A 15694-nucleotide genomic window follows, 5' to 3' on the forward strand; every position below is an offset into this window, starting at 1 on the left:
GAGCGTGGCAAGGAGTGGCTCAGCCGCTGGTGGCCTCTCCCTGGGTACAGATCCTGTCCTGGTTGCTTGCTGTCCAGGACCGACGGCCTTTCTCTGGTAGGACGAAGTGACCAGGTCAGCAGCCTTGTGTCCTAGTTGTCTCTGGTCCTCACTGCCTGTCTCAGCAAGGTGTGTGCTCAGAGACTTATTCTTCCCCGCCCCCCTATGCGTGCCCCCCATGCCCCCCTGTGCGCCCCCATGCCCCACACCACGGCTTCTTCCACAACCCACAGTGGCTTTTACGATTTGCGTGTTCAGTTATCTTTTCGAAACCAACGTGTTAGAAAAAGCATTTGAATGGTTGTCCTGCACTTAATTGTACTATAATAATTCTCCATGGATGAGAGTGACAAAGTGAAATTTTTGGAGCTAAAATAAGAAAGACCCAGTAGACTGTTTCTTCTCAGAGTTCATCTTTATTTACTGGGAAGGACCCCAAGAAGAGGATCCAGGGGAAGGTGTGATGGGGAGGGGCGGCCATGCTGGGAACTAACCACACGTTTGCGCTTCATCCTGGGTCTTTCGCCCAGCACGTCACCTGTCCAGTGACTGACAGAGCTGTGACACTTCTACCTATGGGCCATCTGACTCCTGTTTGGTTATTAACACGCTGTCCTTTACAGCATTTGGGGGCGGAGGAGGCTTCTGGGAGGAAGCCTCAAGGTCTAGCTCTGCTGGCCTCCCTGCCCCTCTCTGCTCTAGACAGCAACACACACCTCCTCACAGGCCTGCTGAGGAGGCCCCAGGGTCCATTCCCCCCACCCCGGCTCCTTTCTGCAGGGTCCCCGGATGGCTGGTCCTTGGTGTCCTCTGGAGATGGGGGACATTGGGTCAGCTGCTGACTGCTGTCCCAGGGCCGGTGCACGGTGAGCCGTTTTATGGCTAGGAAAGCCCTGGGCAGTAGGCCCGTGGACGTGGGAGTGAGTTTAGTCCTGGGGCTGGTGCAAAGGGGAGGGGGCGCCCGCCAGCAGAGACCAGGGGCCGGGTTGTGATGCCAGGAGCATGGTCCCTCCCCTCTCCCCTCCTGGGCGCTCAGCAGGCCACTGCTTCCCTGGGCCACCCATACACCGAGGGCCCTTCCTGCTGGGGGGCATGCCCTGACACTGACCACCACCTCTGTGGGAGGCCATCACCGAGTGATGTCCCGAGCTGTGGCTGCCCCCCACGGCCCCCACTGTGTGTGTTGGCTTTGGTCAGGCGAGATCTCTGTGCTGCTTGCCCGAGCCCTGAGACAGTCCGACCAGAGGCCAGTTTCCAGCCACAGCTCGCGGGCCAGCCAGCGAGTGGCCTGCTCCCCAGCGCTCCCATGTTTGGTCGGCTGAAGGGCCTCCTCTGCCCTTCTCCCCTCTCCTCAGGGCTGACATCTGGGTTTTCTTCCTGCCCAGGTGTGCTGCTGGTGCAGGTACCAGAATCCCATAACCGCACGGAGCAGGTCCCACTGGCCCCCAAGCCCTAAGGTCACGGGAACCTGAAACTCAGCTGCTGGGGCTCTGGTCACTGGATGGCTTTGAGGGGACAGGGCTTGGTGACGCAGCCCCTGTCACTGAGGGCCACTGGGCCAGCTGGGGGGATGAGGCCCCCAGGGTCACAGAGCATATTCAGAGTGTGAGCAGGACCTCCAAAGAGGAAGGAAGAGCCCAGAGGGCGGGTGCTCTACCAGAAGCCTTCCCGGAGTTGGTGAGGCTGCGCCATCTCCCGGGCAGGGTTGCCAGGGGGAGGCCGTAGGCACTGGGATAGCGGGGGGATCTGGGGTGAGAGGGCATTGGGATGGAAGCAGTAGGAGAGCAGTGGGCATCTGTGTCCAGAGATTAGGAGTGGGTGAGGGCATGGGGCCATGGTCTGAGAGGGCTGTGGTCAGGGCAGCAGGTGGAAGCCAGAGGCCAGGGAGCTGTGCCCGAGCTGCCTGCTGTGAGCTGGTCCTTCCCGCAGCCAAGTAGGCCCCATGTGTGTCGTCTCCTCCCGAGAGCCAGGGGTGCAGGCCCAGCCTTCTGGGATACTTCCTGGGGCTCAGGGGCTCAGCTGTACTGGGGATGTGGGCACTAGGGGGGCGGGGGAACGTACATGTCCGTGCTGCCCAGAAGACAACCAGCCCTGCCTGGCCTCACTGGGGCGGTCCCCTGTGGGTGTTTTACTCAGTGTGGCAGGCAGTGAAGCTTGGGACCGGCCCGCTGCTCCCGGCAGCCTGGGGACCCAGATGGGGATGGCACGGAGCTGACTGTGTCCACTGGCCATGGAGGGGCGCTGCCTGGTGGCTACCATGTGAGGTGGGGAAGGGCTGGGTGCCCCACTTGGGCAGAACCCAACTGGAGAGGAAGGCCCCACCAGGGTGGGGCAGCTTCAGAGGGGTGCGGGGGAGCAAGGGAAGGACCCCAAGGAAAGCCTGTGCTCAGGGAGTGGTGGGGCTTTGATGCCTCAGGTGATGGTAGTGGTGATGGAGATGGGGATGATGGAGATGGTGGAGATGATGGAGATGGTGATGATGGAGATAGTGGTGGAGATGGTGGAGATGGTGATTATGGAGATAGTGGTGGAGATGGTGGAGATGGTGGTGGAGATGATGGAGATGGTGATGATGGAGATAGTGGTGGAGATGGTGGAGATGGTGGTGGGGATGGTGGAGATGATGGAGATGGGGATGATGGAGATAGTGGTGGAGATGGTGGAGATGGTGGTGGGGATGGTGGAGATGATGGAGATGGGGATGATGGAGATAGTGGTGGAGATGGTGGAGATGGTGGTGGAGATGGTGGAGATGGGGATGATAATTATACCAACTGCTCATAGTTGCTGAGTGAACGTGTTTTAATTCACTCTCCAACCACAGAGGACGAAACGAGGCACAGAGAAGTGAGGTCTGAGACCGCTCGTGCCCAGTGGCTGGGGTGCCCAGCTTCCTGCCCGCTGCCATCAAAAGGCTCCCCACTCTGTCCCAGACAGTTCTAGCTGGGTTCCTGGACGTAATGTAGGAGCCCATGTTACCCTCACTGACCACCAGGGTCCCATCCCCTGCAAGCTGTCCCAGACCTCGGCGGCTCTTGTGGTGGCCTGGTCCCTGCGAGGGACTCAGAAATATTTGTTGAATGAATGAAGAGCATCCAGGTGTGCAAGGCGTCTCACCTCCTGTGGGCCTGGGTGTCTCTCCTCCCCTGGGAGCTGGGGCAGGGGGCGTCTCCCAGCGGGGAGGGGGCTGCCTCTGCTGTCACACTTACACATGTGGCCTTTGGGGCTGGCCTCTGCTGTCCACGCCCGCTTCAGGTCCCTCCCAGCCCTGTCCAGGTGCAGAATCCTGCAACTGCTCCGAGGCGCCCTCGTGTGGTCAGCAGTGGCAGCTGCAGAAGGCCGGCGCAGAGCCAGGTCCACAGAGGTGCCTGAGGTCTGTGAGCAGGGCTGTACTCAGACTCTCCCTGAGCTCGGTGTGTGCCCTTTGTGAATCAGCCTGTCCTGACCCTGCACAGACAATGCCTGCTGCATACTGCTGACCGTCCGTGCATGCTTCTTGAGCCATGGCAGGGCACACAGCCTGGGGCAGGGAGTGTCCCAAGCTTGGTCTTGTTGGTGGGCCGTTCCTGTGGGCACAGACTCTGCTCACAGGGCAGAACTTCCCAGGGCTGGTCACAGGTCTTGGTCTCAGTTTGAGGCTCTCAAGAGGGTCCAGAGTGGTCACAGCCCAGGACAGCCCAGGTGCCCTCCCCGAGTGTCTGGAGCCCCTGGCATAAACTCGAATGGAGGTACAGCCCTGCTGGCAGGTAGGAGTGCCGATGCCACTGGACTCTGCAACTAGAGTGGTGTCTCCTGCCCAGTCGTGATTCTGGGGTCAGGTCCTGCCACGAGGTTGTGTGGACCCTGTGTTGGGGAACCGGGGGAAGGGAGGGTCTGCAGAGGCCCACAGACATCTGGCAGCAGCCTGAATGGACGTAGTAACTATGGCTGAGGACCCTGCACCCGGGGAAGCACCTCTTACTGACTGGAGGTGCTGCGTGTCTCCATCTCGGTCAATTTCCCGTTCCTGGTCCTGGGGAGGGGGCTCAGCTGCCCTTGGCCATTTTCGCGGGCCCCATTCCCATCACAGTGTCTGCAGAAATGGCTCGTGGAGGAACCTGTTCGAATAATTTCTACTCCGTTCCCCAGCACAGGAGCAGCCCCGCCTTCCTGCTCTGAGTTCCCTGGGAGGAGGGGGTTTGGGGAGCAGCCCACCAGCTGGGGTGCGTATAGACCTGGGAAAGGCAGGTGTGCGCCCATCTCTGTGGCCATTCTTGTCATGGCTGCTGCTGATTCCCCAACAAGGCAGCCAGGGCGGTCTGGGCACGTCCCCTCTGCAGAGACGAGGACAGCTGTAGGGACACAGGTGCCTGGCCATGCAAATGTGTCCTCTCCATGCTCCCCTGAATCGTGCCCCAGCTCTGGGCTGGCGGTCAGCCTTGGCCTCAGCAGCCCCTGAGCAGGCTGTCTCATCCACCCGTGGGAGACACACGGGCTTTATTCTTCCCTCTGTGCAGAGAAAACAAGGTCCGCAGGGAGCGTGATGCTGGCAGGAAGGTGGGCCAGCATCCGTGCTGGGTGCAGAGTACAAGTTCTGGGCTCAGCCCCTGCGGCCTGGACACATGGCCCTCCCCACACTGCGGCACTCATCTGATGGGGCCTGCTCAGTGGAGGCCTGAAAACCCTGCAAAACCACACACACACCCAGGGAACTGGGGCACAGGTGCATGGTTACTTGAGGCCTCCTTTATGGGAGGGTTCTAGGAGGAGGGAGCTCCCCAACTGGAGGGTCCCCGGGGACCCTCACCAGAGACCAACCAGCCCAGGACAGTGCCGAGGGCCATCCACCAGCTCTGTGTCCTCCTCCCCGCCTGGCTAACCACTCAGAAGGTCCGTTCTAGTCAGGAGCCAAGTCCCCAAGAAGAGAGATGGGCGAGCACAGAGCCCGGCCCCGTCCCTTATCCAGAGGGTAGGGGGAGCAAAGGCCACCTCCCATATGAGAGAAGGTCCATGCCGCTGATGCAGGGAGGTTCTGAGCAGCCCCCAGAGAAAGCTCAGACTGGACAAGGGCCACTCCAGCAGGGACACCAGACACGGGGCTGCCTCCCCCCAAGTCCCTTCAGTGCCGACCTGGAAGACCTTGGGGCCCCTGCTGGGCCCCTCCATAAACTCAGACCAGACGTGCCTCTGAGGTGCTGTCCCCCTCACAGCGGGCGGAGGGAGAAGGGGCCGCCATGCCCAAGGCCAGTGCTGTGGGGCCAGCTCTGCGGCTCCATGGTCAGGCCGCAGCCAACTGGGGGCAACTTGGCCCTTCCCCGCCCTTCAGGGGCAGGATATGGGGTGGGAAGATCAGGCCCTTGCCTTCAGCTTGCACCTGCAGCGTGTCTCAGAGAGAGCTGGAGGTCTGAGCCGAGAGAAGGATGGGGGAGGCAAGAGGGGTGGGGGTTGAGGGGCCACAGCTTGACACCTAAGTGATCCCTTCTGTGCTGGTTTTGTTTCCTGCCGTGGCCCAGGGGCTGGGGATTTGGGGGGACCAAGGTCCTGCTCAGGCTTGGAGCCTGGCCAGAGGGGTTCATCCTCGCCGCCATTAAGAGGAAAAACTGCGCAGCTGCAAAGCAGGGTTGGGAACATGCTGGAGGAGAAGCGGGGCGCATATGGGCGCCTCCCCCACTGATCAGCGCTAGAGCGGCCTGTCGGCCAGTAGACAGCCAGTGACCCAAGCAGCATTCCGGGATGGGGGACCTGGTGGGTGAAGGGAGGAAGCCCCATAGGGAGCCAGCAGGCGGAGCGCATGCCAGAGCGCCAGCAGGTGGCGCTGGCTCCCGAGGACAAAAAAAAATGCCTGCAGCAAACCCGAGTGGGTGTCACTGCGGCTGCAGAGGGCGGGGGAGGAGTTTGCCACCTTCCCCCTGGCTGCGGAGCCTCTTGTGCCTGAGTCCTGCATAGTCCAGAGCGGGATTTGGGCCTGGATTCCGTCAAGCGCATCCACCTGCCCTTGTTTGGACGCTGGACACAGCTGTAGACGTGCCCTTTTCTTCCCCTTCCCCATTTTGAGCCTCGTCCTCGTCCTCGAGGCTCCGGGGCGGTTGCAGGAGCTCAGTGAGGGCTCATCCCCGCCGCGCGGTCCGGCGGACTGAGGCAGGACAGACTTTGCAGTGACCTCAGACCCTACTCCACCCCCCCTTGTTGCCATGGCAACTGCCCAGAGCGTCGGGGGTTGGGGCAAGTGGCCCTCCGGACACTTTTGTCCCGCGGGACCACCCCACCGCCAGTACCACGGACAGCGCCCCGACGCGCCGGTGAGGTGGCGCGATCTCCCCAAAAGCCGCGCGGCCGCCGATTTCCGGTGCATGGCGCCGTCCCGGGCCCCAGCCGGCTCCCACTCCCCACTCCGCTGCTCCCCGCGGACCCTCCCTTTGTCTCCCCGCCCCTGCACTTCCTCGGACACCTTCTCGGTTCCTTCTGCCCTCTGCGGGCTCTTCCGCACTCCAAGCTGAGGATGCACGTGGCTGAAAGCCGAGGCCGGATGGCCCAGCCTGGTCCGGACCTGTCTTCCCCCTCGGTCGCCCCCACCCGCCCGCGACTCCCGAGGTTCGCGGGCCCCTTTGTGTCCCGCAGCCAGGTCCCCGGCCCGGCAGCTGAGCCGCCCTCTGGGCGGGCGCATTGTTCGCCGGATTTGTCCGCGGCGCGAGGGGCCGCCGGGGGCCGGGCTCGCCTTCCTCCCGCGGGAGGGGCGCCGCGCTGGCCGGGCTCACGGGCCATTTCCATGAGAAAGGAGCGGCGGAGGCGCCTCTCTTGGCATTCACCGCGTGCCTTAATTGTATAGACATTAAATCAAGGTCCGCTGTGAACACGCAGAGGGGCCCTCAGGGCTGCGGCGGCCGGCGAGCGGCCGGGCCGGGGTCGGGGCCGCGGCTCCGGCTCGCGTGGGGTCCTCGCGCAAAGGGCGCCAACGCTCCAGCGTCTTGGCCGTGGGGCGGGCGGGGCGGGGGCGCTGCGCCACGCCGACGGTGCTTTCTCGGACTCCAGCCCGGATCCGCTCCCAACTCTGAGGAACCCACTCTTCTCTCCCTTCCGCAGCAGGGAGGGGGGCCCACGCAAGCTCCTGGAGGCGTCCTGGGAGCCTGGCGCCCTGCGGAATCGCGGCGTGGAGGCGCCGAAGCCGAGCGGGTGAGCGAGCGTGTGCGCGCCCGGCGCCTCCCGCGGGCCGCTGAGAGGCACAGAGCCCTCTCTCTGACAGGGCAGGGCGACAGCCCCTCCCGAGATCCCTCCCAGGCCGGGCCCCGAGCGCGCAACGAATGCGGTTAAAAGAAAGAATCTCGATGCACAGGCATGAAAAACAGTCTCTTTTTACAACCCAGAGAGCTCGCCCTCCCCGCGCACTGGGGCCCGGCTAGAAGGCGCTGGAGCTGTGGGTGGAGAGGACGACGGGAAGACCCGGAGAAACCGCTCGCGGAGCTCGCCCGGCCCCAAGCGCAGTTACCCGTCCCGGGCGGGAGCCGCCGCCGCCTGCCGCTCCTCGGCCGCCGCCGCCTCCGCTCCCCGCGCCGCCCGTTCCCGCCTCCTCTGCGGTGCCCGTGGACCCCGCACGTCGCTGCCTAGGAGGAGAGCGCGGGGACACGGCAAAAGGAGCGGGACAAGTCCCTGAGTGCCGCCGGCGGGCTGGGAGCCGAGAGTCTGCGGACTCAGCGCTGCAGGCTCCCAGCTCCTGGTCGCCGGGCCGGCCTGGGCACTACTGTCCCCGCGCCCGCCGCCGCAGCTGCCTCTGCGCGTATCCGCGCTCGGCTCCGGCACCGGGCGATTATCACTGGGGCGCGCGGTGACGTCACCCGGACACCGGCTCCGCCGCCTCCCCGAGGTGTCCTTGAGAACTGCGGGGCACGCGCGCCGCGCACACGCGCACACACGCACTGCGCGCCCGGTGCCTCCGCGCACACTCGCCGCGTCCCGCCCCGCGCGATCATCCGCTCACACGGACGCCGCCCTCGAGCGCCCTCGAGCGTGCCTGGCGCCCTCCAGCCACACGTATGGCCACGGAAACGCTTCTCTCTCACACAGACTCCCTCGAATCCTTCCCGCGACCCTCCCGCACTCACACGAGCGCGGCTCCTGCAGCCCATCGACTGCAGCCCCTCTGGGCGCACCTTGACACCCACCAGCCACGCCTCTTCTGCACGCAGCGGAGCCCCACGGGCACACCTCTGCGCTCAGGCCTTCGCCGCAGGCTCGCATCTCCTGTGCTCTTTCCCCGCAACGCACTCCCCGCCTCAGCTTGCACCCCGTAGTTCCTCAGGGGCCCCCTCCAGCCACCCGGGAAACGACTTGCGGAGGAAGCGCGCAGACCGCGCGCTCACTCGCCGTAGGCCCTGCTGTGTGTCTATGCCCAGGAGGGAGATAGCGACCCCCCCATCACAGACTGCTCCCCTTTCTCCCTGTGTCCTGACTGGTGTGGGGAGTTTTTGCCCCAGGGACCACGGGAGCACAGGTGACACGTCACGGCCTGACTGCTGAGCCAGTGCCTCTCCTTGGCGCCCTGCGGTGGATGACCCTGATCCGCCTCTCTAGAGCCAAAGATCAGAGGCTCCCCTAAACCACACCACCTCACATCTCCCCCACGGGCCTTTGTTTCCGTGCAGACGGTGAGGGAACCACAGGCCCGGGCCTCGCCAGCAGGCCTCTGCTCCCTTGCATTCCCTCCAGGCCACTCGGCCCCTCCACCATCTGCCCTCAGAGCAGAGTCCGCTGACCCTCCCACCTCGGGCACCGTCCTGCTTCCTTCCTTCCAGCCCTCTCCAGCACCGCAGAGCCTTCAGAGAGGCACCTGGGAAGGGGCTTGGGACCCTGCCCCAAATTCCCGCTGCTGCTCAACCCTCCAGGGCGCCCCTCTCCCTTTGGTGTGGGTTCAGTCTCAGCCTAACCAGCGCAGTTTCTGGCCCTTTGCAGGTGTCAGGAATGGCCCTTCTCTATCGAATGGGATTCGCAGATCCCCACTCCTCCACGCAGAAGCAGAACCTTCACTACCCACGTCCAACGCACGGGAAGCCGCCCCAAGCCTACCTGCCGACAGGCACAGACTCACGCCATCCAGACGCTCTCACTGGAGGGGGTGGAGGGAGGGGAACGCCGGGCAGCTGGCAATTTCAGCATCTGAATGTATCACCTTCCGCCTCTGCCCCCCACTCCCAGGGATCCTCACCCTGCTGAGGCTGGGCAGTCCCTATGCGGTGGGGTCCGCTGTCCATGGTGTTGAAACGAACCCTGAACCCCAGTCTCATCTTTTCCCGCGTCTCTCTGGACTTTTTGCCCCAGTCCTCTCCCATGAAGGGTCGGGCCCAGGTGCGGTTTGAGGGCAGATGCACCCCCAACCCTTCGCTGCCTGGATACATCCAGCAGCTCTGGCTTCAAGTTCCCTGGATTGTTCGCATTCTAAGGGGAGAACTCAGCTTTAGGGACCCAAATCTTTTCTCAGGTGCCCCCTCCCTACAGGCTGGCTCCCTGTGGGGCCAGGGGAGGGTCACCGCTCTTCACAGGCTGCCTCCCCTGGCCCAGCACCTTACCACCCAGACCTCTCCGCGGGAGGTGGGAGGGGCGCCCCTACCTTTGGATCAGGCTGGCTTTCTGCGCATCCCCAGCGCAGCCCTCGGGCATGTCCTCTCGCCATTTTTACCTCTCCGAGTCCTGGCACCGATGGGGTCAGAGGCTCGCCCCTTCTATTTCCAGCGACCGGCAGCTCCCATGCTTGCCCTCTGGCCCTCGGGAGAAAGGGCCACCCTGGGTGTGGGGTGAAGTCGACCGGTGGGTGCTGCGTGGGAAAGGGGCTTCCAGCCTCTGCCCTGCCCGCCCTCTGTGCCAGCACGATGGGGACCTTCTTGGTGGCCTCAGAGCCTCCATAGGTTTCATCAAAGTCAACTCACTGCTGCCAGGCTCGGCGCGGGGGTTGTACTCCCGTTGGCTCCTCTGGGACCGCCCAGCCTCACCCGCCCAGCGTTCTCTCCGCCGGTGCCGGTGCGGCCGCTTCTCCCCAGCACACCGAGAATTTGTGTTTGTGGATTCATTTATTTGCCAGCTCCGAGAGTTGTGGCAGGGGGCTCCCGGCTCAGAGTGAAGGGCGCAGGGAGCCAGGCAGCTCAGGGCTCCAGGTTCCAGGCGGCTGCCTCCGCGCGCACAAAGACCCCTCCCCTCGCGCCGGCCGGCAACTTGGATACGGGTCAGGTGGCTCCTGGGGCGGGATCCGGGAGCAGGAAGGGAGGGACTCGGTCGGGACCCCCTCCCCCTTCCTTCCAGTCTGCCACTGTGAAAGCTTGCGAATAGCGTGGGATTAAACAAATCCACAGAAACGGGGAAGAACCCTCCCTTTCTGCTCCTGCTTCCTTGTCACACCGCCGCCCCCTCCTGGGCACCAGGCTTGTCATTCCTCCAGAAAGGGGAGGGGAATGGTCACATCTGGGAACCGCTGGCTCTTGGCCTCGCGACCCTGCCCTCTTCCAAGGTGCAGGAGGACCACAGATCAGGGTCTGGGGACCCACCGACAGGGGTAGGGGAGCGTGGAGGCCAGTGGCTGGGGCCTGTGTGCAGATGTGTGTGGTGGGGGAGACAGGGCTTCCAGTCAAAGGGAGGATGGGACAGTTTGCTGGCGTGGGTGGGCACAGGGGCTCCAGGTCCCACCCCTGCTCTGCGTCCCTTGTAGCCTCCAAATGGTCCACAGCTTCCAACCTCTGACTTGGGTGGTCCAGGCAGCTGAGAGGCCCCCACCCACAGACCTACTCATTCAGGAGGCCCAGGTCCCCTCCCATGAGACACCAGTGAGTCCAAACCTTTCCTGAGGAAAGCACCCCCCCCATCAGAGGGACTGCTCCCACATGGCCACAAGGGTCCCAGAGGTGGGGCAGGTGCCTGATCCCACGGGGGCGGCCCCCAACCCAGCTGGGACCGTCTGCTCTCCCTCCCCCTGGGGCTCCCCCAGCCCACGTGCTCAGAGAAGCTTTGCCTGGCTGCTTCTTCCTGTGTGGTTGGGGGGTGGGTGTGCACACACAGCACAACCTCCCGCAGGCTCAGGCAGGTCTCCCCTGTCTCTCCATGGGGCCTGATGGGCACAGAGTCCCTCCCCTCCCCTTTGAAGCGGGTGGGGGGCCGGGACCCCTGCCACGCCTGAGTGCTGAGGGCCGGAGCGAGGGACCACAAAGGCGGCAATTGTGAGCCTGGCCAGTAGCACAATGGGGTGGGGGCCCGCTCAGGGGCCAGGGGCTCCCGCATGGAAATGAGGCCTCAGCCCTTCCCCCCTGCTCCCGCCCTCCTCCCGGCCCCACAAAGAGGGACAGACCACAGAGCGCCCAACAGCCCAGAGGTGCAGCTGCCTCCATCCTGGTCCGGGGAGGTCTCTGGGCCTGAGGCCGTGGAGCTGCTCGACCATGGTGGCCTCGGAGTGTTTGCGGAGGGGGGCCAGGTAAGTGGGCACTTGGCCGGGCTGGAGGCCAGCACTGCCACCCCAGGCGGGGCCTGGAGTGAGGCCGCTGGCTTGATGCCTGGCCAGTGGGGGAAGCAGGTCTTTGTCTCCCAGGCACCTCTGCCCCACCTCCCTGAGGTTCACCACCCCGCTAGGAAGGAGAGCCACAGCCAGCTGCCTGCCCCATGGGCCTCCCAGGGCTTGACCCCACGCCCCAAGGCTGAGTCCTGGCTTTGGAGCAGCACCCCATTTCCTCCAGGCTCAGCCTGGGTCCCTGAGGGTATATTGTGAGGAAGGGACCCAGGCTGGCACCCACTAGCCACACTGAGGAGACTTGGTGTCAGCGAATGACCTCTGGGAAGGGGGTGAGGACTTGTCCCCCAGAAAGCACTGGGGCAGCTGGGGCAGGGACAACAAAAGTTCCGGGACCGCCTTCCCACCCAGCACCCAGGACCCCCGGGGTGGGAACACCCACTTAGGGTCACTTTCCTTCTGGAGCCTGGACCTTGCAGAGCTCGGGACAGGGCCCCCCTTGGTCCTGCGGTCTCCCTCCAGGACCCCTGCCCCTAGATGGCTAGGTGAGGTGGGCTGAGGCCAGCCTGGCCCCTGCATTGCTCCTGTCTCTCAGGTCACAGCCTGGAGCCGGCCATCAGGCAGGTGAAAGGGGATAGCTTCCCCTGGGGGCTAGCCTCTCTGAGTGGGGAGCAGGGTGCCTGGCCCTCAGATATTGGCAGCCCCCCACTTCCTCAGGCCCTTCGCCAGTTCCTCCCACCAAGGCCCCTCCCTCATCACAGAGATGGGGTGCACCCTGCTCCAGGGGCCCTAGTGCTGCCCCTTCTCCCTCAGCCCTCAGGACCCCACACGAGGGAGCACCCACCTTACAGCACTGGGGCCTGAGGTCCCTGATGATGGACTGTCCTCGGAAGTGGCCTGGCTGGAGGTGGGAGCAGCAGGGCCCTCCTTGGCCAGGCCTGCAGGGCCAGATCCTGGCCTCTGGCAGCCGTGGTCACAGGGTGGGACCCGAGGGGCCTCCTGTTGGACGCAGCCTCCCTGGGGTCCAGGTCCCTGCCTTCCTGCCCCTATGTGCCATCTCTCTCGCCATCTGTAACTCTGCCTCTAGGCTAACTGCTCCTGCCTTTCCATCTCTGGTGACTCTCTCCCAGCCACGCATTTCTCCTTTCCTCTCTCCCTTCTTCCTCCCACCCCATCTCTGTCTCTGGCCCCTGTACCTTCCTCCACCTCCAGGAGTGTCTGGCTCACTTTTCACCCCTCCTGTACAGCTTCCTCCACACTCCCTTGCCGTCTGCTTCTGGGTCATTCCAGCAGGAAAGAGGTTCCTGGGAGGGGCCCTAGGGGCTTCAGACTTCTGTCTGCTCTTAGGGACACAGGCTTGTCCAGACTGAGGGTGCACACCAAGGGGCCTGGGCTTGACTTGAGAGGAGTGTCCTGGGGCCCAGGTGGGGTCTGCCAACCTCAGGGGTGGGCTCTCAGACAAGCGCTGGTAGTGCTGGTTCCTCTCCGGCAGGAGGCAGAGGCACCGAGTCGCGGTGCTTCCCGATTTAATTGTGTTCATTTCAGGGTTAGTGTTTGTTTAGGGTAAGCAATAGTGAGGGAGATCTGCCTGAACCCACTGTGGGGTGACAGGGGTGGACAGTCATGGCTGACCCTGGGGTTCCCTGGGGCCCTTGTCTCTGTTACTGGATGTGTCTCAGGCTGGACAAGGGAGGGTGAACCAGTACTGTGTGCCCCCCAAGTCCACCTGGGGGCCTGCCAGGACGGAGATGGAGTTGAATGTGTCTGCTGGGCAGGAGCAGAAGCAAAGAATGGACACGTCCACCTGGTCATCCACTGTGGTTGCCATCACCCTTGGACATCCCTGGGGCCACTTTGTGCACCTGTTTTTCATTGTGTCTCCAAGCCTTCTTTCTCCCTATAACTCCCTTGGCAAAGTGTCTCAGATACCAGTTCTCACTAGGGTGTGAATGACTGCCGAGATGTGCTGGTCCCCTCCCAGGTGCAGCGGCCTCTTCCTCCCTAGTCTGCGTGGTGGGCTCTGGACCTCTGGCTTCCAGCTGGCTTTGCCCATGGGAGGCCCCAGCGGGTCTGAGGGAGGAACCGGCCAGTGAGTTAGTGTTTACCTCACAGCCTCCATGCAGGGTGCCCTGTCCTAGGCTGATGGTCAGAGGGCGAGCCCCAGGACACTGCTCTGTCCCTGGGTTTCTCTGCCCCGGTCTACGCCTTTGAGAGATGCCCCTTGTGAGACGCCTGTGTTACCTCCCGGGCACCAACGTCTCCCCCAGAAGGACTGAGTTCATGGTGAGCTTTCCTGCCCCCCAGACCATTGCAAGAGACTCTGGGGCCCCGAGAAGCCTCCTGGGCTCCCCTCCAGTGACAAGGAGTGAGAGACAAGCCTAATACTCAGATGGGATGGAAGGAAAGGGAGACCATGAGGGCAAGATCAGGGAGTTCCAGGTGAGGCCGGTGTGAGGAGCCGCCCCCCACCCCACGCCAGCACCTCGGTTGGTCCTAAGCCTGTGCAGGGGAGTGGCTCAGGGAACCCAGGTGTTGCTGCAGGGGGAAGGGGTGGGGCTGAGCACCCCATGCAGACACCAGGATTCTGAAGGTCTCTGCAGAAGCTCAGGCTGACCCTGGGACACTGCAGGGAGGGGACACCCACGACTGCTGGATTCGCTTCCCATCCTGCCCTCCCTTGGGGGCAGATGGCAGTAATGACAGCTGAGCGATCCCTACATCCTGAGAGCCAGCCCCCAGCCCATGTGTCGTCTAGGACCAGGGCACTTAGGGTGAGGGATGGAGGTCCCCGGCACACTGCGCCCTGAGCCTGGGTGACCCTGCCTGCAGCACTTGGCCCCACCTCACTGCAGCTGATTTGAGACGCAGAATGGGGGCTGTCTGAGGTGCTGCCCAGGCAGTGGGGGCTCAGTGTGCACCCATCATGCCCTGGGCTCCAGTAGTGTGGTGACAGAGGCGTCAGGACCCTCCCCTGGAGGCTGGAAGCAGGGGTGAGAATCAGGCCTGGGTGGACTGATCGCCCACTCAGCTGCTCTTGAACGTGTGTGAAGGGCTGCGAGGGGGACGGTGAAGGGCCTCTGGGGGGGGGGTGCTGGGGCCGTGTTCCAGCAGGTAGGACGCCCCAGAGGAGGAGCTTGGAGACTGGGCACAGGAAGAAAGGTCAGTGAGGCTGCTGCTGGTACAGACCCAGCCGGGGTCCCTGGGCCGTCCTCCCTCTCGTGGTCAGAGGGGGTGGGGGACAGGAGGGAGCCAGGCAGAGACACACACTGTTCTCTGTGGGCTGCTCCGAGGAAGAGTATTTCCTCTTCGCCCACTTTCTGGAGGTGTCCTCACCCTCGGGCCGTCCAGCTGGGGTTCCCGGCAGGTGGTGACCCCTCCCCCATAGAGTGCCTTTGCAGTTTCTGGTCTCTGCCCTTGGAGCGCGCAACCCTTGCTCAGGCCCTGCTTTCTGGGGGCCTGGCCTATGAGCCTAGCTGGGGCTCTGGGAAGTGGCTGAGGTGGCATTGGTGAGCCCAGCTAAGGCCATGGTCATTGCTCTGTCACTTCCCCAATTAGGAAGTGAGGTCAGGAAGGGGGTGAATGACTGGGTGTGTCCAGGGAGAACCCCACTGTGCTGTCCTTGGCTCCTGGGTGGGAATTGGAATCTTGCTGGGGGAGCAGGGATGCCCCGTCTGGGCTGGGGCTGGCAGGAGCTAGGGGTCTGCCATGTAGAGCTCTCCAGGGCCTGTGGGAAGTCAGGGAGCCTGCCCCTGAAGCCACCGGACGGTTAAAAGAGGTGAATGGATCTGGGGAAAATCAAGCTGCCAAGTGGTTAATTGGCTTTGCCTCAATCAGCCCAATGAATATTCATGAGCTGCGCTGTCCCCATCAGCCCGCGGTCTGCATTCAGCCGCCCTGTGTGCCGAGCCTGCCTCACAGCCTCTTCCTGCACTGACAGACAGCAGCCCGCACTCGGCTCTGATTGGCCCAGCTGCCCTCGGAAATGCCATAGCAACCCCTGGCTGGTTGCCTAGCAATTCTTCCCTTTCTTCCTTTTTTTCCCCAAAGCCCAAGCCTGTAATCCATAGGCTGAGGGTGGAAACGTCTTTGTGCCGTGGTGCGTGTGTGTACGTGTGTTCACACACAGGTGCACGTTGCCTGTGGGTGTGGAAGTGGCTGTCCACCCCACCCGCAGGCCCCAGAGACTTGCAGTGCTTCTGT

The 15694-nt window shown here is 63.6% G+C and overlaps 1 long non-coding RNA gene across 1 annotated transcript; it reads right to left on the minus strand.

Annotated features, from left to right (window-relative positions):
* Positions 1 to 7343: 7343 nt before the first annotated feature.
* LOC141568226 (uncharacterized) lies at positions 7344 to 10399 on the minus strand. The gene is made up of 2 exons (XR_012491292.1): positions 9617 to 10399; positions 7344 to 7616 (listed from the first exon to the last, which is right to left on the minus strand). It is a non-coding gene; the product is annotated as an uncharacterized LOC141568226 (long non-coding RNA).
* Between the last annotated feature and the right edge of the window lie 5295 nt (positions 10400 to 15694).

This window comes from Rhinolophus sinicus, linkage group LG13, assembly GCF_036562045.2.
Source record: "Rhinolophus sinicus isolate RSC01 linkage group LG13, ASM3656204v1, whole genome shotgun sequence".
Taxonomy (NCBI): domain Eukaryota; kingdom Metazoa; phylum Chordata; class Mammalia; order Chiroptera; family Rhinolophidae; genus Rhinolophus; species Rhinolophus sinicus.